The sequence below is a fragment of the Myotis nattereri genome, assembly GCF_964212035.1.
Source record: "Myotis nattereri genome assembly, chromosome: 14".
Taxonomy (NCBI): Eukaryota; Metazoa; Chordata; class Mammalia; order Chiroptera; family Vespertilionidae; genus Myotis; species Myotis nattereri.
The window spans coordinates 32,570,227-32,597,555 of record NC_138089.1 but is presented as its reverse complement, the minus strand read 5'-3'; positions in this window follow the sequence as shown (position 1 = coordinate 32,597,555).

The window sequence follows — 27,329 nt, the reverse complement described above, 5'->3', positions numbered from 1 at the left end:
AGGGGAGCTGACTGTGGGCCCTCCAATTTGCCAGGCGCCAAGTTGGGTCTTGTTCCCAGGCGTGGCCAGCAGGGGCCTGGACCTCCGGGAAGAAGGCACTCCTCTGCCTCTGCCCCAACATGGAGGATCCAGGGCAAGATAGAGGGCATAGCCCTCGCCCTTTCACTTCTAGAGAGAAGTCACTTCCAGTCCTCCCTCAAGAGCTTATCCCATGATTAGTTAATGCCTGGTCTGCTACATAGGAAGGTGAACAGACATGTGTCTGTGACGCTAGCTCCTAGGTTCCATTTTGAATCTCCGTGAATACTTCCCTAGAACAGAGGGCATTGGATCTGACCTTCCTTTACTTCTGATGGTTTCTGACCCACTCCCATTAGCAGGGGAATAATGTCACACCTACTCCATACAACGGAGGCTCCAACATGGGTGAGGAGGAAGCACAGGAAATGAGAAGAGACCTAGAAGCCAATACCAGTCCTCACTGTCTGTAAATCACAAGCAACAACCATGGGTGGATTCTTTCCCATCTCTGAGTTTTTGTTTCCTCATCTCTTCTGAAATGAAAATTTGATGAGAACAAATATCCATTTAGAGTGCAACTCTCAGAGACTAGGCCATGTGCTAGAGGCCAGCCATGCTTACTTGCCCTGAGGCAGCTTACGATGGTGAGTAGTTGGCAAATGCAAACACTCCCTCCTGAGTTACACAAAGATCCAGCAGGATTTTCAAACCTTCATTTCAGGTGTGGCCAGTAGGTAATGGCCAAACAGGCATCTAGGATTAGGGGTTTCTAATCACAGAAAAGGGCAACAGGATCCTAAGGAAGAGTCTTAAGCGTTATTTCAGTGAGTGTTGTCCTGTCACATATAGCCTCACTTGAAGGAAAAAATATGGGGCTAGAGCTCTGGAATAGAAGAACTCCTATGGTTTAAACTCAGGAGTCTGGGGCAAATGGGGAGAAATTGCAGGTGAATCAGACAAAAACAAAACAACTATAGTTTTAATTCATTTTGGAACAATCAGCCCCTCAAGTGGCAAACCTGGGGCTTGGACCAACTACAAGATTTGTGAAGCCCAGTGCACAAGGAAGATGTGGAGTCCTTACTCAAAAATTGCGAAGAATCTCAGTTAGCAATAGTGAGCATTAAACCAAGCATAAGCCTTTGTAAACATGGAGGCCTGTGTACTGCTCTGGTCACACGCCTATGAAGTTGCCCTACTGGACACTTTCCCAGATGAGGTGAGACCACTGACTACTGGCTTCACTGAATGAGGTTAAGTCCAAAGAGGTCATTTGCTTTCTTTGTGTGATCAGCACAGAATCAACGACTAGGTTCCAGTCATAGGGTGCATAGAAGACTAAAATTTTATAAACAATTCTAATTTAAAGCATTCTCTAGTGTCATTGCCTCACTATGTTTCACTGCTTTTTTGTTATTGTTTCCTTGTTCAGAAAGTGCAGCATCAACTATGTAAAATATAGTCATGAATTTTTGGTTGCTCTATTTCCATACAGAAAGTCTGTATTAATTGATAGTCTGTGTTGCACTATGAGATGTGAGGGGTGTGGAGGACATTGCCCTCCTCCCCAAGGAATGACGGTGCCCATTCATTCATCAGAGTGGCCCAGAAGTATGTCTCCATAGGGTGGCTTCAGCAGCCATCAGGAGGTGCACCTTTTATGTACCTGGACACAACAAAGGGGGTCTTCCTTAATGATAGTTTGTGGATCAGACCTATGACATTTGCAGGCTTAGCATTCAGGAGTTTGGTAATTTAACATGGTCCAAAGATACCTAATGTTTTGCTGAGGCACAAATTTGAATCAGGAGCTGCGAGGCTGGGCAGAAGGGCCAGGCACTTATCCTGATCACTTGCTCACATCTGCCTTTGGTCATGGTTTTGGATCTCTTCATTTATCATTACCTATGTAGTTCATGGGCCTAATTCTATGGTGCAGTCATATATAAAAGGTGGGCAATTCATCAGGGACTTAGAACTTACTCTTCTAAAAGGCTAAAGGATAAATGTGAGTCAAATTTTTATTCAAACTGGTAATTTCCTCATTGGTTGACATTGAGAGCTGAAGTACTCACTCTGTATCTCTATTTTTATGCCCTGGTTCTCCATCTCATCCATTGGTTTGTATTTTTTCACTACTTTTAACATTCCTAAGGAGTCTAAACTCTTCCAAAATAAGGCTTGTGTCTATGTCCTTTCTCACATTTGTGACAGAGATTCCATTTTCATATGCACCAAAGGAAATATACAAATCAATATGTTGCCGAAACCGGTTTGGCTCAGTGGATAGAGCGTCGGCCTGTGGACTGAAAGGTCCCAGGTTTGATTCCGGTCAAGGGCATGTACCTGGGTTGCGGGCACATCCCCAGTGGGAGATGTGCAGGAGGCAGCTGATCAATGTTTCTCTCTCATCGATGTTTCTAACTCTCTATCTCTCTCCCTTCCTCTCTGTAAAAAATCAATAAAATATATTAAAAAAAAATCAATATGTTGAAAATAACGAAATTGATTTGCATAGTTTGGGTGGAAAGATGTGCAAAGAATATTTTATTTGTAAGTCAGTTAAACATTTGGGGCCTCAAGTAGTTAATGCTAACATTAAAAGATAAGATTTATAAATCCAATGACATTTCTATGTTTTCAAAACAAAGATGTATGAATTGCTATTTATCAAAGAACTTATTTTTAAAGAGTCATAGGTCCTTCTACATCAAAATAAAAAGCTTCTGCACATCAAAAGAAACCATCAACAACAACAACAAAAAAACACCAAGAAAGCCCACTGCATGGAAGAAGATATTTGCCAATGTTATCTCCGATAAAGGTTTAATCTCCAAAATTTACAGGGAACTCATACAACTCAGCAAATGGAAGATAAACAATCCAATCAAAAAATAGGCAAAAGACCTAAATAGGCATTTTTCGAAAGAGGACATACAGAAGGCCAAGAGACATATGAAAACATGCTCAAAGTCACTAATCATCCAAGAGATGCAAATCAAAATGATAATGAGGTACCATCTCACACCTGTCAGAATGGCTATCATCAATAAATCAACAAATGGGAACACTTGTGCACTGCTGGTGAGAATGCAGACTGGTGCAACCACTGTGGAAAACAGTATGGAGTTTCTTCAAAAAATTAAAAATGGAGCTCCCATTTGACCCAGTGATCCCACTTCTAGGAATATACCCCAAGAAATCAGAAACACCAATCAGAAAGAATATATGCACCCCTATGTTCTATGTTCATAGCAGCACAATTCACCATAGCTAAGATTTGGAAACAGCTTAAGTGCCCATCAGCAGATGAGTGGATTAGAAAACGGTGGTACATCTACACAATGGAATACTATGCTGCAGTAAAAAAGAAAGAACTCTTACCATTTGCAAAAGCATGGATGAATCTGGAGAGCATTATGCTAAGCAAAATAAGCCAGTCAGAGAAAGATAAATATCACATGATCTCACTCATTTGTGGAATATAATGAACAACATAAACTGATGAACAAAAATAGAGCCAGAGGAAAAAAATATTGTAGAATATAATAGAAGTAATCCTATTTGCAGATTTTTAATATTTCCTACAACTTTTGTGATATTATACTATGTTAGTACAGTTTGGGTAACATTATTGAAAATCTTTTTTTCTTGAAATATTAATGTTTATTGCACATTACATTATATAAATAGAAATAACATAGATGGTGCCAGGTGGGAACTGGAAATATCAAGAAGAACACTTTGTAAACCACATGATTGCCTAACCATATGCTGTATACCTGAAATTAATGCAAAATAATAGTGAATGTAAACTGTAATTAAAAAATAAATAAATAAATAAATAGTCATAGGTCCTTAAGTCTACCAGACCTGAGGCCCTGAACCTAACTGTCTCCTATACCTGGGCTCCTGAGCATTAAAGAGAAAAAGCCAACATGATATAGAAAAATGTTAGTTACATGCAAACAAGTGGTTAGAATAAGATGGAACTTGGAGACATTGTAGAAAATAGGTCTACCTTTCATCTAGCGCCAATATCCCACCTTTGTGTGGAAATTACCTAAAAATCAGTACAGCGGTCTGGTAGTATTAATGCTGGAAAACCCAAGCATTCCATAGTGACCATCTCAGAAAGCCCAAACTTCATGCGTTAAGACCCAGTTTTGTTCGAGTCTTTAGATCAAGCTTTCAGCACGAAAGCCAATGCCAGCACTAGGCAGTGGTGAGGCCTGTGTTTTAAAGGAAGACTAAAACAGCTGCTTTCCCCATACAGCCCCTAAGTGAAGAGGATTTCTCAGAGTCCCACAGCTTCCATCCAAAGAGCCATGACTTTTTTCAAAAGTGTGCATGTGCCAAAAGCCCTCACTGATTTAAGAATTTAGTGTTCGTGAACTTTCTCATGTCTAAGAAGAAAGAAAAAAGCAAGCAAGAAAAAAGAATTCTCAGTTTCCTAGGGTTCTAAAACTTATTTTTAAAAATTAAATATTTTAACCTGAGGATTTTCAAATCAACTATTAACTTTTCAGTTTCATTATAGTTTTTTTAAAAATCATAATTACTTGAGTTAGGGAGAGGGGGTGTCTACTTTATTCCTAATGGAAACTATACATATAGATGAAGTGTCTATATAAAAATGGGAACGGTGATTATATTAATGCGGTCTAACTGATATTCAATAACTCACCCTTCTATTTTCTATTGTCCATATTTAAATACTTCAAAAAGAATTCTAATCAAGTGGAAATTAATAGGGGAGGAAAGACTGGGACTGGCAGGAGAAGGTTCTAATCCCACTATCTCTTAATATTTCAAAGTCTCTTTTATTTTCTTAATAAAGGGGTGAGAGAAAGAGAGGGAGAGAGAGAAAAAAGGGAATTAATTCAGGGCTCTGAACTGTCCTCTCATCTTAATGCTTTAAATAAATTCTAAGAGAATATTATACATGAGAAGGCTATTTCTGGCCAATGGCCGGGCTTTACTTTTGCTTCTCAACTTTTTTTCTATCTTTCCTTCTTTCTTCCCTTTATTCTATCTATCCTCTCTCCCCTCTTTTCTCCCAGTGATGAGAACTATATTTAAAGTCCAGGCTCCCCAATATTATCTAGCCGCACATTCTCCCTGGCCCCCTTCTTCCCCACTCCATCAGCCGGGGCACTGCTCCACACACCCTGTGCATCCCTGCTTCTGTGTTTCTGGACTTGCTTTTGCCTTATTTCCTCTACCTGTATTTTTTCCTCTTCCCTCAAGTCCTATTTATTTTTCAAGTCCCATCTCCTCTATAAAAGTATCTCTATGTAGCTTCTTAAAAATTATAGTAATAATGAAATATTTTAACTGTAAATATTTATTGGGCAATTCCAGTTTTCTAGGCAATTTACTTGCATTGTATCATTTAGTCCTCTCAGTAATATCTAGGAAATTATCCCAACTTCCTGGGTAAGGTCTGAGACTATGAAAAGGTTAAGTCAATTGTCAAAATTTGACTCTTGAGTGGAAGAGCTGGAGGAAGGATTCTAACAATTGCTTCCTCTCTTGTCCCTAAACTGGGTATATAAAGTCAAAACCCACACAATTTAATAAAGTTCTTTCATTGTTTCATAGGGCAACATCAATTTTATTAAGCAAACTGATAAGCTTTGTGAAGAGCACAACCATATCTCACATTTGTTTGTATCTCCCAGCATCTCCTTTGGAAGGTACACAGTAGTTCCTTAGTGCCTACTTAATGAGGAAGGCCAGGTTTTTCCCTATGAACTTGATCATTTTCACTTTATGCACTCAATCACCATGTAAACCCAATTCAGGTCTTCTAGATATACACATTATCCTGCTTTTCCTTAAAATTGAATTGAGTCAATGTTGAAACACTAGAAAGTTGCTATCTAATATATATTACCTATTGATCAACTGATTGATTGGTTGGTTGGCTCATTCATTTTCCAAATACTTATTGACCACTTTTATGTGCCAGACACTGTTTTAGGCACTGGGGGATACAGCAGTAAAGAAAACACACAGAAAATCATACCTTCACTGTGTTGCTTAGATTCTAGTTGGGGTAGACAGAGACATAAAGTAAATAAGTAAAATATATGTTAGGTGGCAATAAAACTATACAGAAAAATACAGCAGGAGAGGAGATAAAGAGTTGGGAGAAGAGGGGAGAGGACTGTAATTTTATATAGGATGATCAGGAAAAAACTCCCTGAGCACAGACAGGAAGGAGGTGAAGGAATGTGAACATCTGGGTCAAGATAGTCCAGGCGGAAGGAAAAGCAAATACAAAGGTGGGAATATGCCTGAACTATGCAAGAACCAGCAATAAGGTCAGAGTAGCTCACTTACCTGTAATAACAGGAGAGAAAGTGTATTTTCTAATTATATATATATGTAAACATGGGTAAAAGTTTAATATAGACCAACATGGGCAGGCAAATGTCCAAAGGCAACTCATGAATTTTGAGAAGAAAGATAGGACAGGACTATAAATGTATTACTATAAAAAAACCAAGACTGAAATTGTTAGAGTTTTAGCCCATATCCCTGAAAAACAAAGTCTGAGGCAAGGAGTAAGAACTGAGTCTTCATCTGGGAGATAAAATCCCAGGATGCAGAGAACATAAAGGGACGTGAGCAGGGAGGAAGGGAACAGGGCAAGATGACCCATGACTTTTCTGATCACTGCCTCACTGGGAGCCTGGAAAAGATAAGCAAGGCAGCTTCAGAAGCTGTGGTTGGCCTAGACCATGGGGAGAAAGTAGAGGAAATTTTATAGGTGGGTTCCCTGCCCTCACCTGTTTCCCACTGGTCAAATTTCATTTACCGGCTAACCATCACTGCCCCCTCCAACCCCCACCCACCATCCTGGGACTTCCAGGTTGTGAAACCTGGCTTTTTTTGTCAGCTTCCCATGCCTGTGGTGTGACAGCTCATTAAAGTTTAGACATGGCAGGAGGAGACAGAGACCAGACCTGCCCCTGCTTAGCCTGACTGCACTATAGCCACCAAAGGGGGAGGCTGAGGATCCTCATACAAGCAACCTGTAGGCCTCAGGTAGTGGGAAATGTGAGGTCTGAGTGGGGTTGATGGGCAGGAGCAGCTGGGTAGAGCAAGTAGCCGAGGGCCTGGAGGTGGCAATGCTGATGGAATCTGAGGAAGCACATAAGATGTGTCTGATACAGCCAGCTAATAGCAATATTTATCAATAAGAAATGCTTCCACAACCCTAAATGCAAATAAGACAGAGACACCACTTCCCCTAAGTTTGGGGTAAACTGTAGGAGATTAGCTGTATGTATATACGCATGCTTTGTGACAAGAAGAGGGCGGGGTGAAAAATGGATTGAGAGAAGAAGCACCTAAGCTATAACTAAGAAAATATAACAGAGAATGATGTGGATTGGTTACTCTCTTGGGAACACCAACTAGCTACATTAAGTTACCCTAACCAGGTCAATTTCAATTACAAGAGTGTCCCACAGAAGTTAAAGCTAATAGGAGAGAGAGTATGGAAACATAGAAGATTAAAAAAAAATTAAAACTAATTTAACTGGCTTAATACAAATGAATCTCCTACTTTTTAAAATGGACAAATGGAGGAAGTTGGTAGATTTAATCATGACTGAAAAATCACTGCATAAATCTTATAGACATCTAAAATATTAAATAACCTATTCTGCTTTTTTTTTCAATTTTTAAATCATTTAGTTATTGGAGAGACATCATCATAGAAGAAACTCCAAAAATTTAATTTAGTGCAATGTAATATTTTTTATAAAGCAAACAAATCTAAAAGGAACAGAAACATATAACTATACTAGAGGCCCGATGCATGAAATTAGTGGAAGAGTAGACTTTCCTTCCCCAGGCTGCTAGCACCGGCTTCCCTCCAGCATCCAGAACCTGGTCTGCTGGCACCGGCTTCCCTCCGGCACCTGGGACCTGGGCTGCTTCCCTCCTCTGGCCGCCCACAGGCACCCGGGGCCTGGGTTGGCTTCCCTCTGGCCCTGGCTTCATCAGGAAGATGTCCAGAATGACACCCAGTCTAATTAGCATATTACCCTTTTATTATTATAGATAGCCAGATATATCACTAACGTATGCAATTTTTGCTGTCTGCCATGAAACGCTGCTTTATAAAGATTGAATTTAGAATTGCTTACATTCGCTCCTTTATTTCTTGGCCATTCTTCTGACTCTGGACCTGATGCCTGCCCTCTAGCCACATTTCCTTGGCCTTGCTCTAGTCTGCCTTCTGTCTGAAAAATAGTTTCCTAAAAATTCAGTCAATGGGACTGGCCTCAAATTCTCCCTCTCTACCTTATCTAGATGACTTCATTGTCTAAGCAGATGAATCTAGTCATTATGCTGAACTCTATTCCTTGACCTTCACATCTCCAATGACTGTCTTCTCTTCCCCCTAGTTATCCACCATCTGTGATCACTCCATGGACTCTGTCATACTGCTCTATCCCCAAATTTACTAATTCCAGCATCTAGCGTTCTGACCACAATCTCTTCTCCTGTCATCACCATCTGTGATGGTTAATCTTTTTAAAAATATATTTTATTGATTTTTTACAGAGAGGAAGGGAGAGGGATAGAGAGTTAGAAACATCAATGATAAAGAAACATTGATCAGCTGCCTCCTGCACATCCCCTACTGGGGATGTGCCTGCAACCAAGGTACATGCCCTTGACCGGAATCGAACCTGGGACCCTTCAGTCCGCAGGCCGACGCTCTATCCACTGAGCCAAACCGGTTACGGCATGGTTAAATTTTTACTGTATCAATTTGGCTAGGCTATGGTGCCTAGTTGTTTGGTCAAACACAGTCTAGACGTTGGTGTACAAATATTTTTAAGATGTAACATTTAAATCAATAGACATTGAGTAAAGCAGATTACCCTCCATAATGTGGGTGGGTCTCATCTTGTCAGTGGAACACCTTACAAGCAAAGACTGAGGTATCAAGACAGACAGTCAGGAAGAAAGAAAAGAAGGAAAGAAGGAAAGGAAGGGAGGGAGGGAGGGAGGGAGAGAGGGAGGGAGGAAGGAAAGAAAGAAAAGAAAAGAAAGAAAAGTACCATAGCTCCTGCCCTTAAACAACACTCAGACTAGTAGAAAAGACAGACAAATGCAACGCAGTCTTCTTGTATTGCAACGTTATAAAGGTGAATACAGGGAAAAGCAGGATGATCATAAAAGAGGTCATTTGCATGGATAGGGAGTTAGTTGACAGTAGTCAATAAAGCTTTTGTAAAATGACATCTAGCAAGTGTGGGTCTCTACTAAAAAATGAGCCCTCTCTCATTGTGAGAACAAAAATACTAGGTGGAGAATCAAAAGAATTTTAGTCCCCAGACTATCTCTGAGAAGCCATGCAACTATGATCCGCTCACTTAACCAACTTGGAGCCTTAGTCTCAACTAGACAAGCATGCTGGACTAGATTATTTTTGACATTTCTCATAATTTAAGAGTCCATGTTTAAAATCTCTGCTGCTATTTACTCTCACAAGCCTCCTCAGTGATCTCAAGCAGCTTACAATTATGGCCTTGGAGGGCAAAAAAAACCCATATTTATTTAAGCTGCTTTGGTTGTGGCATTTGTATGCTTTACCTATTCAAATGAAATTTTCATGGTTATGTTTGCATTTGAATTATGCTACTGACACATAAAATGAATCAAGTAAGTATTCTTTTCTACATTATGTTATTATCGGTACTCCCATTTTGTAGATGAAAAAACTAAGAGTCCGAGAGAATGAAAAGCTTGCATAACCTAACTTGATACGTGAAAATAGGTTTTAGATAAAAACTGTGCTTTTCGAGTACCTGATTCCAAAGCCAGGGTTCAGGCTGGGGATGCAGGTCTTTATCACCTAGAGGACAGAATGCTGTAATTTTCCTTTCTTGGGGATTTCTTTGAAAATCATCTCAATGCAACAATTCTTGCAGAAATAAGAGTACAACTTTTCTTTGACACAATCTCTGGGAAACTGATCGAGCCTTTCTCACTGATGGCACTGGTCCTTTTGGGAAAATAGAGTCTGAAGTCATTCTGTAACAAGATGATGACTAGTTTAAACCTTTCTTTCCCTCTTGAACGGGGACAAAGTATTCCGTCTTCTGGTTTCTCCTTGTGAATCACATTTTATCTAAAAACTAGAGAGTAAATTGAAATTTTTTTCTTTTTAAGATATTTTCTAAAGTCTTCAGCCCCAGAATTGGGACTTTATTGTAAAGTTTGGGTATTGTTTTGTGTGTGTGTGTGTGTTTTCTGTTCAAGATAGAGAAACCAAGCAATGCCTTATGTCTAATTTGGGGCTTGGAGAACAGTTTCCCCATTTATGACATTTGCTTTGATGCCCAGTAATGCCAAGACTGAGACCAAAACAAAAAACTTTTTTCACTGCTTCTAGATCCAGTTCTAGTTGTGTCTGTTTTGGGGTTCAGTAACACAAAAATGGCTGATCACATGAACATGATAAAAAAAAAAAAAGTCATGACTTTCTCATCAGACACAGAAAAAGCATCATACAAAATTCAATATCCATTCATGATAACTAAACTTGGACTAGAAGAAAACTTATATAAACCCTACATCAACATCACTTTTTATAGTGAAAAACTGAGTGCAGGTCTCTGCTCCATTCATTTACTTGGCTGGAATTCTTTCTCAAACTTTTTTTTTTTTTCAGATTGGTATGCAGGCAGTGGATATTTTGAATTCTTGCATTTATGCAAATATTTTTCTTTCACCCCGATTGGCAACTGAAACTAGAATCCCTGTGAGGCAATCATTTTCTCTCATGACCTCCCTATCTCAGTCTTCCAGTCTGATCCAATCTGATTCTTTTTCAATTGTAAGAAATTTGCTCTGTTAGAAAGTTTTTAAGATTTTCCAATTCCCCTTGAAGTTCAGGACGTTTTACAGAATGCTCCTGAGTAAATCCTCCCTGAAACTTGGAATCCTTTCTGTCTGTCTTCAACTCTGGGACATTTTTTTCTATTATTTATTTAATTATTGTTTCTCTATTTATTGTTCTTTTTTTTTTTTATCCTACTGGAACTCTTATTTTTTTTCATGTTAGGGCTTCTGGTTTGCAACTTGAGTCCTTATCTTTTCTCTCTCTGTATTTTTGCTGTGTGTGAGGTATTCTTTCTACTTGATCTTCTAGACTACCGATTTAGTTATCAGCTGTGACCATACTCTCAATTAGTTCATCTTACTACCTTTAATTCATATCTTACATCTAGAAATTCATTTCAGGGCTGTAAATGAATCTCACTAATTACTGTATACTTTTGTGCAGGTGGCATTTGACTCATCCAGCAATTTTATTTAACTAGGACTTCTTGTTTTGTACTTTTGACTTGTTTTTTATCCCTCTGTTTCCTGTTTGTTTTCTTTGTCTAGTCTTTAGAACACAGGTGCAGCTGATTACCTTAAGTTATGGCAGTCTCAAGACTCATGGACTAATGCTACATCATAAAGCAAGTGGCCAGTCTCTGATTGAAGTACCAAGATGGACCTTTATTCTCTCTGATCAACTCAGTTCAAAGGCTAGAGTTCTTCAGCTTCAGGGAGCCCTTAGCCATATTTGCCATAGAGATGGGTAGGTCTTTCCAGAAATATTCATATAAGCTGATGCTGTCCTTCCTTGAGAGGATACATGGATTTCTAAGAGTTAGAACTCTTATATAATACTCAACTCATGGCTCCCTTGTTATTGGTTCTCAAGCATTTACTAAGCCTACAGAGAGAAAAGTCCTACTCGTGTACTCCAAGTGGCATAGTAGAACCTGAACCTGGTTCATACCTACTATTCTCCACCTATCTGCTGGGTCTTATAGTCTGATTCTTAAAGGAGAAAACTGGTGGACAAATTGGAGTTAAGGAGAAGAGTCAGCCAAAATTATCTACAGACATCACCTTCAAGAATTACTTCTCAGTTCCATGTACAATCAACCAACACACCAGACCATTCCTCTATACTCAGATTGTTCCAATGGGACATCACATTTCCAGACCAGGGCCTTAACTTCTCAGAACCCACCTATTCTGGGGAGGTAAATTGAACAAAAAATTATCTTTCTAGACAATATTTTGTTATTATCAATCACTGCCCTGATAGTGATGGCAAATAGGTTTAATCTTATTTTTCAACTCTAATTTGTTAACCTGCCCTATAAATATTTACTGAACACAAAGATGGTCCCAGATACTGTCCTAGGTACTAGAGATGCATCAGTGAACCTGAATCCTTTAGCAATTTCCATCAGGAACCCTGTAGTAAAGAGCTTTTAAGACCAAATCTGAGCCGAGAAATGGAGTGCTGCAGTGAATTAATGGCATCTCGCATGGGCAGAGAATTTGAATAGGGCAGCATATGTGTCAAGTATTTGTTACCCCCCACCTTAGAATAATGCTTATTTTATCTCTGGGTTGGAATAGAATATATCATTCTATTTTACTTTTTGAGACTTCCTTTTTGTGACTTGCTGAAATTTTTCTGACTCTGGGATATTGAACACATTTTGTATTAAGTTTGGATCTACAGACCTTCTAGCCTCTTTCATACTGGTTGCTGCATGTCTCATCTTTTCAATCCTACAACCACAAAAGCTCTTCTCCAGAGGATCTGAGCCCCTTTCCTTAAGCACAACTTGGCAGGAGCTATAAGGGACACTATATTATAGATCTTTGGCAATGCTAGTTGTTGTGTCATTTTAAATTTAGAAAGGAGTAATTTCTTGTTCTTAATGGAGAAAGCACTCCTCTCCTATAGAGTATTTTAAGTCATTATTGCTATTGAAATGGAGAGCATCTCCTTAAATTTTATACCTAGGCACTTCACTTGTCTCACCTTAATTCAAGCTCTGTCTAATTGTCATTCCTTTCTAACTACTATGTTCTGTCTATATTAAAAATTATGTCTTCTTAGATATTCTGTAATTTCACTGTAATATGTTTAAACAGAGATTTATTTTTATTTATTCTGAATATCATAGTTCTTGTCACTCATCAATGAAGAAAAATTCTCATCTATTATCTCTTTAAATATTGCTGCTTCTTCATTGTCTCAGTTCTCTCTTTCTGGGACTCTGTTACTTCTTCTCTTTGCCTCCCTGCACTGCATTCTCGATAATTTTTTCAGATTCATCTTCCAATTCATCAATTCTTTACCCAACTATGTCTAATTAGCCTTTTAAGCAATTCAATCATTACTTTTTAACCTCAATTATTTTATTTCTATTTCTGGAGACTCTACTTGGTTCTCTTTTAAACCTGCTTCTTTCTTGGTCTTTTCTTGAGCGTTACCAATCACTTTCAATTAAATGCATAGTTTGGATTTTTTTGGCTAACACATGTAATGAAAATTTTGGTGAATGAATGGGCCAGTTTATGCTTATAAATCTCCAAGGAAGATATCATTTTCTCTTCATTTAGAGCTAAGGCAAGTTTTCTTTTTGTCTCCCTTTGCAGGGCAAGTTGCCTCCCACCCCCCAAAATTGTCTTTTATCTACTGCCATTCTTGAGAGACACAGATTTAAGCAGAAAGCTCTGATCTGACTTCCCACATTGTACTGACCTTAAGCCAGCCGTGGGCAAACTACTGCCCGCGGGCCGGATCCGGCCCGTTTGAAATGAATAAAACTAAAAAAAAAAAAAAGACCGTACCCTTTTATGTAATGATGTTTCCTTTGAATTTATATTAGTTCACACAAACACTCCATCCATGCTTTTGTTCCGGCCCTCCGGTCCAGTTTAAGAACCCATTGTGGCCCTCAAGTCAAAAAGTTTGCCCACCCCTGGCTTAAGCTCTGTCTATGTCCCAGACCTGCCCTTGAAAACTGAAGCTCTAATTTGTCTGGAATAAGCAGACGTCCCTGGGAATCCATTGGCACATTGCCCACTTACCTTTCTGGATTATTGCTTTATTATTATTTTGCCTTAAGTATTTTCCTTCTATTTTGTCAGCTTAGCTATGGAATAAGTTTCCAGGTAGTTAAGTATTTTATTTCGTATTTTTAGGTATTTTGCACCAGAGGAGTTTCCTGAACATTTTAGTTCACTCTATTGCCAGAAACAGATGTCTCCATCATGTTTATATCTATCTTCACTTGTTCAGATTTCATATCTGTATACGATTGATCCATTTATTCATTTTTATTGGTAGCTGGACTCTGAGAATGCAGCCCTTTAAAGGAATCAGCTTCCTTCCTGCCCACATCCTTTTCCTTCTTTTCCCTGCCCACCACTGAAATCTATTAATTACAACAAATCTAAACAGAACATAGCAATGTCTCCCATCAGAGTTGTAAATGCTTATAAAACACCTTATGCTATGGATGTAAAGCAAAGTGGACTCATTTTCATATTTAAAACCTATTCTCTTGCCTAGCTGGCATGGCTCAGTGGTTGAGCAGGAGGTTCGATTCCCAGTCAGGGGACATACCCGGGTTGCAGGCTCCATCCCAGTGTGGGGCGTGCAGGAGGCAGCCAATCAATGATATTCTCATCATTGATGTTTCTCTCTCTCTCTCTCCCTCTCCCTTCCTCTCTGAAATCAATAAAAAAAAATTTTTTAAAAATCTATTCTCTTTTCCAGCTCTGTTTCCAGCCTACTGGTGATAAAGGGACAGATCACATCTCTGGTAAATTAGGACAGCCAACGACAGAATCTGAATACTTAAGAAATTATCACTTTAGCAAACAACATGCACCTATCTATTCAGTAGACAGTTGCCGAGCACCTACCAGGTACCTACCAGGCTAAGCACAAGGGATTACAGACCAAATGAGGCCCACCCACCTCTGCGATGACACTGAGCATGTGCAGTGGGAAATACCAGCACATGCACAAACAAAATCAGTCCACTTTGGACCCTGTCCTGATGCGCTTCCACCAGGGTGAGCCCCTAAGAGTTCTCTTCCTTTTCTTCCCTTTCCCGTCCTTCATAAGCAACCTCGATAGTGAAAAATCTGGGAGGAACCTTCACTTGCCTGTGGCTGAAAGATCAAATAAAGTACACACAATGGCCAGCAAAACTCAGCAAATCCCCCAGTTTTGCCCTTTTGAAGAGAAAGTGCATTCTCCTAAAGAAAGAGGAATTTCAAGTTATATTCATTAAAAAGGGCTGGCTGACACAGTTTGTATTTTGGAGAAAAATCCATCTGTTTAATATAATGCACTGTTCAATTTGAAAGAAGTGGTCCCTTATTGGAGATATGATTTATTCTTAGATAAATCACTGATTTATGGCTCGCTGGGGTATATGTTTAATACTGTCAAAAAATGAAAGGACACCCCAAACTATCTGCAGTGCCACAGCTACTCGTTCTGAAAAGGATCTAAGGCAGCGGAGACCCCTGGGTGTTAAATGTAATCTTTGCCTGGGATAAAAGCACAGAGAATTGCTGATCTTTATAAAAAGATCTGTCTCTACCCACCGCCTTCTTCCCCGCTCTTCTACCACAGTGCAGTTCATCGTCAGAAAGCTCAGAACTGAAAATTAAGGGGGGAAATGGGTTGTGTTTGTGTCATTTAAAAAAATCTGCAGCAGAAAGGACTCTTTTTTAATGCATGCTAGAGAAAAGTTTATCACTAAAACAAATATAGCTTCTGGATGGTAATGGGTAAATTTGACTAGAGAAATAATGGAAAACCTATAGGAAAACAGGAAATATGTTCCCCTGCTCTTAGACTGTTCTCATCAATTGAATGAAATGTAGTACTGGCTGCCGAAAATCACTACATAAAAAACTCATGTAGCACCAATTCCCAATTCTTAGAGTCAGATTTATGCTTTTATTTTCACTCTAAGATTTCATCTACTTTTATCTGTATAGATTTGATGTGGATGACGTTTAGACCTACAACTCCTATCCTGACCTCTCGCCTTCCCAGAGTGCCCCTATTTTAAGGCCTCTCAATACTTTCCACTTCAGTACTCAACTGTCACACCAAATCCAATGGGACCAACACACAGCCTGGCCCCTTTTCTTTCAAACTGAATTTTCTTCCAACTTTCCTATTTTACTCAAGGGCACCAGAACCGTTCTGGTCCCCCAGGTGAGAAAACTCTTAGACATCTTTCACTTCAGTCTTTTCATTTAGCCCCTTACGACCAGTTTGTCACAGAATCACATCATTCCTTTTCTGAAATGTCCCTTGATGTACCCCTTGACAGCACCCTTGCCCAAGCTTGTACTACCTCACGCCTACCCGCTACCCCTCTACCCCCAACCCTCGAACCCCCACCCCAGATGTAAAAGGCTTCTTTGTGGAGCTCTCTGGCTTCACCTATTCCGGTCTCTCTGCTTCTTCCAGTTCATCCTTCTGAGTTTAACTTCAAGAACCACCCTCAAGATCATCTGCCTTCCTGCTCCAACAAGATGCCCTGCTTCTCCCCTAGTACACCCATTCCCACCCTTATCCATTTTGCTTTTCTTCCCGGGAATGTCTGCCTTCCCATTTACCATTATCTGCCTACAGAACTCCAACTCACCCTTCAAACCCACATACGCAAATTTAGCTTAACATGTTTCATTTGTTATGTATTTTAAAATGCAACAATTAGTAAATTGACAGGATAAACAAATCCAGTTACTCCTCTCTTGCACCTGCTCTAGCCCCAGACCAGTATATCTAAATATTGTAAAAAGTATCACTCTTCCTCAGGGACTGGGCAGGCCATTTCTTTATTTTAACTGAGTTTTATCGTCCTCTAAAGATGATGCAATTATGACTATTAGAAACGTTCTCTCTGTTATAATTAGTATGCCAGATATAACATAATGATCCTACTTGACAGTGTATAATGACTGAAATTTCTCATAGACCCTACGACACACGGGTTAGACAAATGCTGGCTTCTATCTTCTAAGCTCTGGCAGAAAATCACAGGTAGTCTTACCTGCAGGGTTAGGACTTCCTTCACTTTGAGTGTCTTTTGGTCTCCTGACATTCTCTCTCCTCATTAATCTGGAAAATCATCCTCTGGTTTCACGGGCTTGGACACTAATTATATTTGCTTTATGGTATGGAAAACAGTGCATTCTGAATCACTCATATACAGAATAACTTATTTTCCCAAAAGACATTTTCTTAATTCTGTCCCAAAATCTCTCTGATAGACAGCTGGCATGAGTATCCCCTGCCTTAAAGATATGAAGTAAATTCTGTTTTGGAGAAGATTCATGGATTTTCTGAACCTATGTCAAGAGTTCCTGCTGAGTAGTCCTAGAATTTCCACAGTGTGCTCTGAAGGTCTGCAGAAACCTACACAAGAAGTCTACGTTCAAAATAAGCTAATATTTTATGTCATCTGCTGAAAATCATGAAGGGTGCAGTCTTGAAAACTGTAATAGCTCCCCATGCTTACTGTAGTGTTTCATATAAATTGGAAAGAAGAGAGATACTGCTATATTTATTGGAGCTCAGCAACTTGTGATTTCATTTCAAACAAAAACTTAAACTCTAATAAATACATTTGGAATGACTGGCTGAATAAACAAATTTAAGATTATAAGTATGATGCTTTTATGAGTACTTCAAGTTTTATGCATATAAAATTTGTAATACATACTATGCATAAATTAGCAATCTGACTTCAGTGCTTTAAAATAGTAATCATTGTTAATTATTTTACATTTCCATTTGAAATGAATAATTTTCAGTCTTTTGGTTTTTGGTCATGGAAGTTCTGGAAAATGTTTCTCTCCCAATGAAAGGTGTCTTGGATTGGGGTCTTTATCTCTTTACCGTGTAGAACAATCATGCCAGGGAGACATGGGGTAGTGGTTGGAGTAAACATCATGCATGGACATTATTAATGAAAGTCAGAATCAAGGTTTGAACAGGCTGATTTTGTTTTGTCCCAACACTCCCAGCTTGACACAACACTCCGTGCTCTTCAGGACTATCTTCCACAAGAAACACAACTCTGTAAGATGCACAGCTTTCAAAATTTTTGATGAAATTTCCCAGAACATGGCAGTATAATACATGGTATTTCCCTGGAAAAAAATCCCCTTTGCATATATCTCTGTTAGAGGAGGGCTGGGGGTTGAGGGATCAGATCCTCTCTTCTCTCTTTCTTGTCCCCCATACATCACAGGGTCTAGTCTCAGTCATCCCTGTCTCCTTCCCCCTAGATTCCTCTATTCCCATCTCATTTACTCTCACCCCCTTATCATGCAGAGCAATGTAACTATGCCCCAACTTCTCTGTCTCTGAACTTGCATCCCCCACTGTTGCAGGCATTTAGCTTAGAAAGGGCCCTCCTATTACCAGGAGGCACCCCAGCCCAGAGGCAGGGAGATTCAAAATAAGTTTAAGTAGTTTTCTTTTTATCTTTATAAACCTCCTTTATCACATCTGTCAGATGCTGCAAGTGGACAAAGGGTCAGTTTAGAGGCTTTCAGCTTCCCACAGGTGACACACCTGTGCAGGTGGCATCCTGGCTGCCTTTTCTGGCTGGATCACCTACTGGGAAGGGAACAGCAAACAGTGGGAGGAACAAAGCATGTGTGAGAGGAAACAGGGGGAGTAGAGGGCAGACTAAGAGGGGAAATAACTGCATTGAATCTTTTCAAATACTTAAAAGTGGCAGATAAAAGAAAAGGCACTGCCCCCATGATGGTTCGGATAAGAAATGTAGAAAAACCATTACATTAGAGGTTGAGAAGCAAGGTGACACAACTTGAAGAGCACAGGTTGTCCCACAGGTAGGCCAGCAGGAGGCAGGAAAGGAAGCCCTGCGGCCCCCACACTGCCCCTGTGAGTCTGGTGTGGGGAGTTCAAGACCCTGGCAGCCCTGGGTAGCCTTGCCTAGGCCACTCTTACCACCGTTCTCTCACCTTTGTCTCACGAGCAGTTCTAGATGAGAAACTTAGATACAAAAGTCAAGCAACTAAACCAGAAGGGGATTTCACAACATAGAGCCATCTATACTGATGAGCTAGCCGCTATTAGATAGGCAACTTAAACTCTTATTAATTAATGTTCAGTTGGTGTAAGACTCTGTGCCTAATGGTGTACTGAAGGCCAAGTTAAATAATTTACTTTCAGGAATTATTTCACACAAGGTATGATTGTTTCCACCTATTCTAGATGGTTTCTGACCTTTCTTTTATCTTTATTTTAACCATGACTATCTTTATTTTAACCATGACCCTTATCACTCATGGGACTATTTTTGGAATCTAACACTACCTCAGAAAATTTTTGAAGTAACCAGATCAATTAAGACTGAATACACATATGCCAAGAGAAATGAGTCTTAGGAAACTTGCACTGGATTGAAGGATATAGTCACTTTCAAGGCAGACTGACAAGGTAAAAAAAAAGTTCCTTGGTGCACTGAGGGCAGGCTTCATGGAAGAGGCATCATTTAAGACAGGAATGGAAGTTGACCAGAGGAGGCAGAGGAAGAGTCGGTCAGGCAAAGGTGACAACATGTAAATAGCTCCTGAGCTGGACAAGAGTTTGGCTAATTGGAGGAAGTGAGAGCAGAAAGGTGCTGCTGGAGCACAGACCAGAAGCAGGGAGGCAGGTGAGGTTGCCCTGGCAATGACTGAAGGAGACTGCTGTGCGATGGCCACAGTGATTGCTTACAGGAGAGAGGGAAGTTGGACCGCATTCTTCACCCAGACAGCAGCGGCACCCTCATCTCCTTCTTGTGTACGGCACCAGTCTCCTCCATTACGTATTTTAGAAAACATTTTTGTGGAATCAGTTACTGAGTAACTAGTTTTCGGTCAAATACATTGGCCATTTGCTGTCTATAGGGCAAATGAATTGGCTAGCTGATTCATTTAGCTCCGATGGCAATCCACTCCAATGCTAATTTTCTCAAAAAACCATATCCATTCCTTCATTTGTATATCCACTCAATACTTACTAGGAGTCACTATCACATTCTTAGTCACTTCATCTGCACTTAAAATTTGTTTCCTTGTTATTATTGTTATATAGCTATATCTATATATGGTATTGCTCATAGTTGATTAAATCTAAGAACATTCCCATCAAAAGCTAAGAGGCAAGAACTTCATTAACAATGAAATCTCTGATCATAAAACAGCTTCAGTAGGACAATTTGGGGATCCTTGTCATGATCTAATTGGTAACATGATCTAATTGGTGACTCAACATGAAAGATATTACATATACTGGGATTATTACATAGAACAAATTGTATTAAAAAGACAATTCCAGGGTGGAGCAAGAAAAGGAAAAGAGAAATTCTAGCTTTAAAATGTAGAAAATCACCTAAAAGCAATAGGATAATAAGAAATTGAAAAACACAAATTCATTTTCAATGAAATTGGAGAACCACTAAAATCTTCAATTATGATATTGGAAAATAATGCCAAAGTCATGAAAGCCACGTGCAGATGTAGAAAGATACCAAGAGAGGATTCTGGAGTTGCGGGCCTCAGACAAAACTGCCAGAGGCCATCTCTCCAAAGTAGGTGGCATGCCCTATATCACACCTTCATTTAAAACACAGGGAATGGGTATGCATAGTCGTGGCAGGGCTTTCCTGAGTCAGGTTAAGCCTCAAGCTCTCAAGAAGCAGGGAAAGGATTGTACAGACAAGCTATATTTGCAAGATGCAAACTGTCAGTGAAGTGAGGCGAAGGAGAGAAACTCATGAGCAGCCTAGCAGTACCAGGCTCAGTTGGCTGGGGAGGAGTAAGGGCAAAAGAACTCTCAGACCCAAACTTGCTTCTTAGGGGAATTCATATAAGCCTGGAAAACAGCCTACGAACTTTCCTTATGGAAAACTCTGGCAAATAGCTGGTATGGAAAAGTCTCCATATTTAAGATGAGTAATGATGTAAAGAGAACTTGAATAGGACCTAAGTAGAAATGGTACAAAGAGGAAGGGTGCGGAGTAAAGAAAAGAATAAAAGCAGAAGCAAAGAAAAATAACTCAATAAAACTTTGTCACAGTGTGGGATGAAAATGGTGACTGGCATGTTGGCAAGAATTTAATTCTTAAAGTCACCAGACGCTCTAGAAAGCAATGGCACAAAATGAAGATGCAAGGGCTCAGGGATGAAACTGAATGTGATTGTCAGAATTGGGAATAAAGAGAAAGGAGAGGGGAAAAACCCCAACTGGCTAGAGGGGAAGGGGTTTAAAGGCAGAACTGAATGAGATAGGAAGAGAGGGAAGCCCCATTGGATATACCTCATCAGAAGTGGCAACTTTGAGAGCTCTAAAGCCAATGGGGCAGAATAAAGGAAACCATCTGAGTCAGGACTGGCCAAAGGAAGAAGTTATTATTTTGGTATTTTAAAAAAATCTGCCCTGGCTGGGTGGCTAAGTTGGTTGGAGTGTCTCCCTGTACACCAAAAGGTTTCAGGTTTGATTTCTGATCAGGGCGTATATCTGGGTTGCAGGTTTGGTATCCAGTTGGGGCGTGTATGGGAGGCAACTGATCAATGTTTCTCTCTCACATCGATGTTTCATCCTCTCTCTCTCCCCCTTTCTCTCTAAAACAAACCAACAAACATAAAACAAAACAAAAATTCCTTGAGTGAGGATTTTAAAAAATCTGAAATTGGAATAATTCATTCTTGAGACTAACATTAATACATAACTATGTGTTCATTTTAGAAATCCTATGCTGAGCAAAACTCTGTTATTTTAGTGAATGGTTACCCTGTATTTGAATTTCAAATAAAAAAAGGAATATTCATTTAAAAAGCGTTCTTCTATACTTTCGTATTCCTCAAATGGTAAATAACATAACAGTACAAAAAAGCTTTGATTGCAAGAAAATTCTTATTCTAGCTCAAAGATTTTCAAAATAAATGTGATAGTATTAAAATTGATGCTCTAATCAAGAACTTTTCTCTGTATTATCTATATAATAAAACCCTAGTATGCTAATCAACCAAACAGCAGAACAACTGGTCGCTATGACACTCATTAACCACCAAGAGGGGGCAGATGCTCAATGCAGGAGCTGCCCCCTGGTGGTCATTGCACTCCCACAGGGGGAACACTGCTCAGCCAGAAGCCTGACTCATGGCTGGCGAGTGCAGCTTCCGCCTCTGTGGCAGTGCTAAAAACCTCAGGGGATGTCCGACTGCTGGCTTAGGCCTGCTCCCTGTGCACAAATGTTGTGCACCAAGCCTCTAGTATGAAATAAAAACAATGAAAAAGACAAACCATAAATGCTTTCTTGAAAACAACTGTCACTTTTTGATTGATTAAAAACAACTGCAGCCAGAGTTTCATTACTGTCTAGAACAGCGGTTGCCAACCTTTCGGACCTCACAGACCACTGGTTGGTTACCACTGGTCTAGAATGTAAGAGTTAGATCGTGGGTCACTCCCACCCTACCAGCTCAAAAAAAGCCAAATGAGCCACATATTTAATCCAACAGAGAGATGAGATCTCAGGACAATATGTGGCCAGCAGTCCATCCAAGGAGAGATGGGCCTGAGCCCTAGCTCACCTGTAGGAGAGCCCTGGGGAAAGGGAGCCCAGGAACCATCCAAGAAGGTAACAGAGTACAGGTAGAGGTCAAGTATGAACTAGTATGAGAGGACAGGTTTCCTAGGAACTGTGAATACAAAGGAGTGCACACTCCCTGACAAGCTATTCTCCACAGACCTCTACTTGTTTTCACAAAACAATGGTGAGGTGCAGGACCCAAGATGGGAGAGAGCTTCCCTTGGTGGTACAGGCCCAGATAAGGGGAGTAGCTGCTTCTGCAGGAAGCACAGGGAGCCCTACCTAATCCCCTCCTACTGTCTTAAGTCCAAAATTCATATAGCTGGGGGGGGGGGGCGGGGGGGAGGGGCAGGGGAAGGAGGGATAAAAGAATAAACCCTTTTTCACAAGGGGAAGACACAGGCAAGAGTTCTGGTGATGATAAAGAAAGCTGCCATAAACATGTGTACATGGTTTTATGAGAGCATAAGTTTTTATTTCTCTTTGGTAAATACCTACTAGTAAGATGGCTAGAGTCTATGTAAGGGTAGTATGTTTGACATTTCAAGAAACTGCTAACCCATTTCCAAAGTGACTGAACCATTTTGTTTTCCCACCACAATGACTAAGAGTCCCAGTTGCTGAATACCCTCTATAGCACTTGATATTGTCAGGGTTTCTGTATTCTAATAGGTTTGTAGTGGTATCTAACTGCTTTTATTTTGCATTTCCCCTCATAATTAATGTTGTGGAGTATCTTTTTAATGTGTTTATTTTCCATTTATATTTATTTTTTTTTGTTCATATCTTTACCTTGTTTTTTAATTGTGTTGTTTTCTTACTAGTTTGAAAGTTTTTTATATACATACTAGGGGCCCGGTGCACGAAATTCGTGCACTGGGTGTGGGGGGGGGGGGGAGTGTCCCTCAGCCCAGCCTGCCCCCTCTCACATACTGGGAGCCCTCAGGCATTGACCCCCATCACCCTCCGATCGCCTGATCGGCCCCTTGCCCAGGCCTGACGCCTCCGCCAGAGGTGTCAGGCTTGGACAGGGGACCCCCATCTCCCCCCGATCACTGGCTCTGGCCCCCGCCCAGGCCTGAGGCCTCTGGCCCAGGAATCATGCCTGGGCAGGGGACCCCCATCTCCCTCTGATCGCTTGCTCCACCCCCCGCCCAAGCCTGACGCCTCTGACCCAGACTTCAGGCCTGGGCAAGGGGACCATCATATCCCCCCAATCCCCGGCTCCACCCCCCACCCAGGCCTGATGCCTCGGCCAGAGGAGTTGACCCTCATCACCTTCCGATCACCAATCACCGGATCGGCCCCTTGACCAGGCCTGAGGCCTCCGGCAGAGGTGTCAGGCCTGGAAGGGGACCCCCCAGCTCCCCGCGGTTGCAGGCTCCGCCCCTGCCCAGGCCTAACGCCTCTGGCCTAGGCGTCCGGCCCGGGCAGCGGGGACCCGCAGTGGCAGCGGGGGGCGCCTCGATCGTGGGCTCCGCTTTAGGCCCAGGCAAGGGACCCCTAGCTCCTGGGACTGCCAGCTTCGACCGTGCCCAGCTCCCATCGCTGGCTCCACTCCACTTCCTGCTATCACTGGCCAGGGCGGAACACCCACCTGATTCTCCAATCATGGCTGCCCCCAAGCTCTTAGCTCCCCCCTGGGTTTCCGATCACTGTCAGTGGCAGGGGGCTTCTTCCTGCTTTCCCTTTCACCTCCCTGCATTGTGCCTACATATGCAAATTAGCCGCCATCTTGTTGGCAGTTAACTGCCAATCTTAGTTGGCAGTTAATTTGCATATAGCCCTGATTAGCCAATGAAAACGGTATCGCCGTACGCCAATTACCATTTTTCTCTTTTATTAGTGTAGACTAGAGGCCCGGTGCACGAGATTCATGCACTTGGAGGGGAGGGTCCCTCAGCCTGGCCTGCACCCTCCTCACAGTCCGGGAGCCCTCAGGGGATGTCTGACTGCTAGGAGGAGGGAGAGGCTTCCACCACCACCACCACTGCACTCGCCAGCCATGAGCCCAGCTCTGGGCTTCTGGCTGAGTGGCGCTCCCCCTGTGGGAGCGCACTGACCACCAGGGGGCAGTTCGTGCATTGAGCGTCTGCACCCTGGTGGTCAGTGCACGTCATAGCGACCGGTCATTCCATCTTTTGTTTGATTTGTGTATTAACCTTTTATTATATAGGATTGTAGATACAAGTTATTTACCAGATAACATGTTTATAAATGTTTTTCCAATCCAGTCTATGCCTTTTCTTTTCATGTGCTTAATAGTGTCTTTTGAAGTTTTAAAGCAGAGGGTTTAAAATTTTGATGAAGTTCAATTTATCATTTTTAATCTTTCATGGTTCATGCTTTTGTGACTGCCTCTAAGAAATCTTTGCCTAACTCCTGCTATCCTCTTTTAGAAGGTTTATAGTGTTAATTCTATTATTTAATTCTATTATTCATTACTTATTAATTTTTATAAATGTTATGATCAATGAGATCAATGGTGTGTTCATTTTTTGGCATATTGAAATTCAATTTTTTTACAGTACCATTTGTTGAAAAGACTACCTTTTCTTTTTTTCCTTTTTATTGAACTTATTGCGGTGACACTGGTTAACAAAATTATACAGGTTCCAGGTGTACAATTCTACAACACATCATCTGTACACTGTATTGTGTGCTCACCACCCCAAGCAAAGTTCTGTCCATTTTTTTCCATTGAATTGCCTTTACATCTTTTTCTGGTGTTGTTATTTAAACTGTTCCTAAGCACAGAAAAAGAACTTTCAATTTCCAAATTATTTTATAAAGCTATCATAATATTGATAGCATAACCACCAAATACAGCCCCCAAAACATATGATGGACCAATTTCATTTAAAATTGATGCAAAAATATCACATAGGATTCTTCATATAGGATTATTTTAGAAAAGACAGCTCAGTATTAGGATATCTAAAAATATAATTCACTATATTAACTGATCAAAAGAGAAAATATACCACAAGAAATAGATAATTCCAACTGATGTCCTTTTCATCACTATTTTTTCCGTATTGTTCTGGAAGTATTAGCCAGTATAATTAGGTAAGAAAAAAAAATTTTACTATAAAAAATTGAAAAGGAAGAGATAAAATAATAATTATTTGCAGATACACTTTTATAGTTAAAAAAGTAAAAGACTATGCCATAAAACTATTACCAATAATTTAAAAATGGAGTGAAGTAACTGGGCAAGAAATTGGTATCCAGAAATCAAAAGTCACAATGGATACAAACTATAACCACTTGGAAGATCCTCAGGCAAAAGACCCCCATATTATAATAGCATTTATAAAAGAAAAAATACCTAGGAATAAAAGAGGAAAGCGTGCAAGATCAAAACAAAGAAAAAACAAATGCTACTGAGGGATCCAAAAAAGGTTTTGAAAGGAAGATATACAGTAGCCACCCAGTGGATTGGTTAGAGATTTAAGTCTCAAGACCCCCAGTGGATGCCTGAAACAGCAGATAAGTACCCAACCCTATATATACTATGCTTTTTTCCTAGGCAGACATATCTATGATAAAGTTTAAATTTACAAATTAGGCACAGGAGGACATTAACAATAATCTAGAATAATAAAAGCATAATATGCTAATTAGACCAGAAGTCCTTCTGGACAACATTCTGGATGAAGCCAGGGCTGCAAGGGAAGCCCGGGTCCCAGGTGCCAGAGGGACGCCGTTGCCGGCAACCGGGGGGATGAAGGCCTACTCTTGCACGAATTTCGTGCATTGGGCCTCTAGTAACTAATATTAAGATAGAACAATTATAATAATATACTGTAATACAAGTCATGTAAATGTGGTGTCTTTCTCAGAATTCTTTACTGTACTGTACTCACACTTCTTGTGACGATGTGAGATGACAAAATTCCTTATTAAGCCAAGAACTTTGACCTTTTCACTTACAGGAAGCTCTTTACGGCTTCTCTTTGGCAGATCCGAATTACCAGCATGACTACTCTTATGCTTTGGGGCAATTATAAGTAAAATAAGGGTGACTTGAACACCAGCACTGTGATACTATGACAGCTGATCTAATAACCAAGATGCCTAGTGATTAACAGGCCGACAGTACAGGCAGCACAGAGGTGCCGGTCAAAGGGATGATTCAGATCCCAAGTGGAATAGAGTGGGACCAGAGAGATTTTATCACACTACTCAGAAGAGTGTGCAATTTAAAAGTTATGAACTGTTTATTTGGGAAACTTTTAATTTAATATTTTCAGACTGTGGTTGACTGCAGGTAACTGAAACCATGGAAAGCAAAGCCATAAATAAGGGGGAACTATAGGACCACATTCTTGGTTAGAAAGATTCAAAAATTATAAAATAACTTATCTTAAAGTTAATCTTGAATGTAATGTATATTAATAAAAATGCCAATAAAATTTTTTTTCTGGGAGTAGATAAACTGCCTCTAACATTCATATATATGTAAATGAGAATGAACCTCCCCAAAATCTTAAGAAATGTTACTATTACAACCAAACATTCAAATGCATTATAATTACAACTAGAGGCCCAGTGCACAAAATTCATGCACAGGTAAGGTCCCCAGCAGCTGCTCCTGCCGCCACCAGTTGGGGCCTCCCTTCCCTCAGCTGTCTGCCACTGCTGCCAGCCGGGGCAGGGCTGGCTAGGGGGAGGGGCCACGGGCAGTTGGCTGGCCAGCCCTGGCACCTGGTCAAACTCTCCACTGAGGGGACAATTTGCATATTAGGTTTTTATTATATAGGATAATTAAAACATACTAGAAAGAGACTCAATGAACACAAAAATTTAGTATTT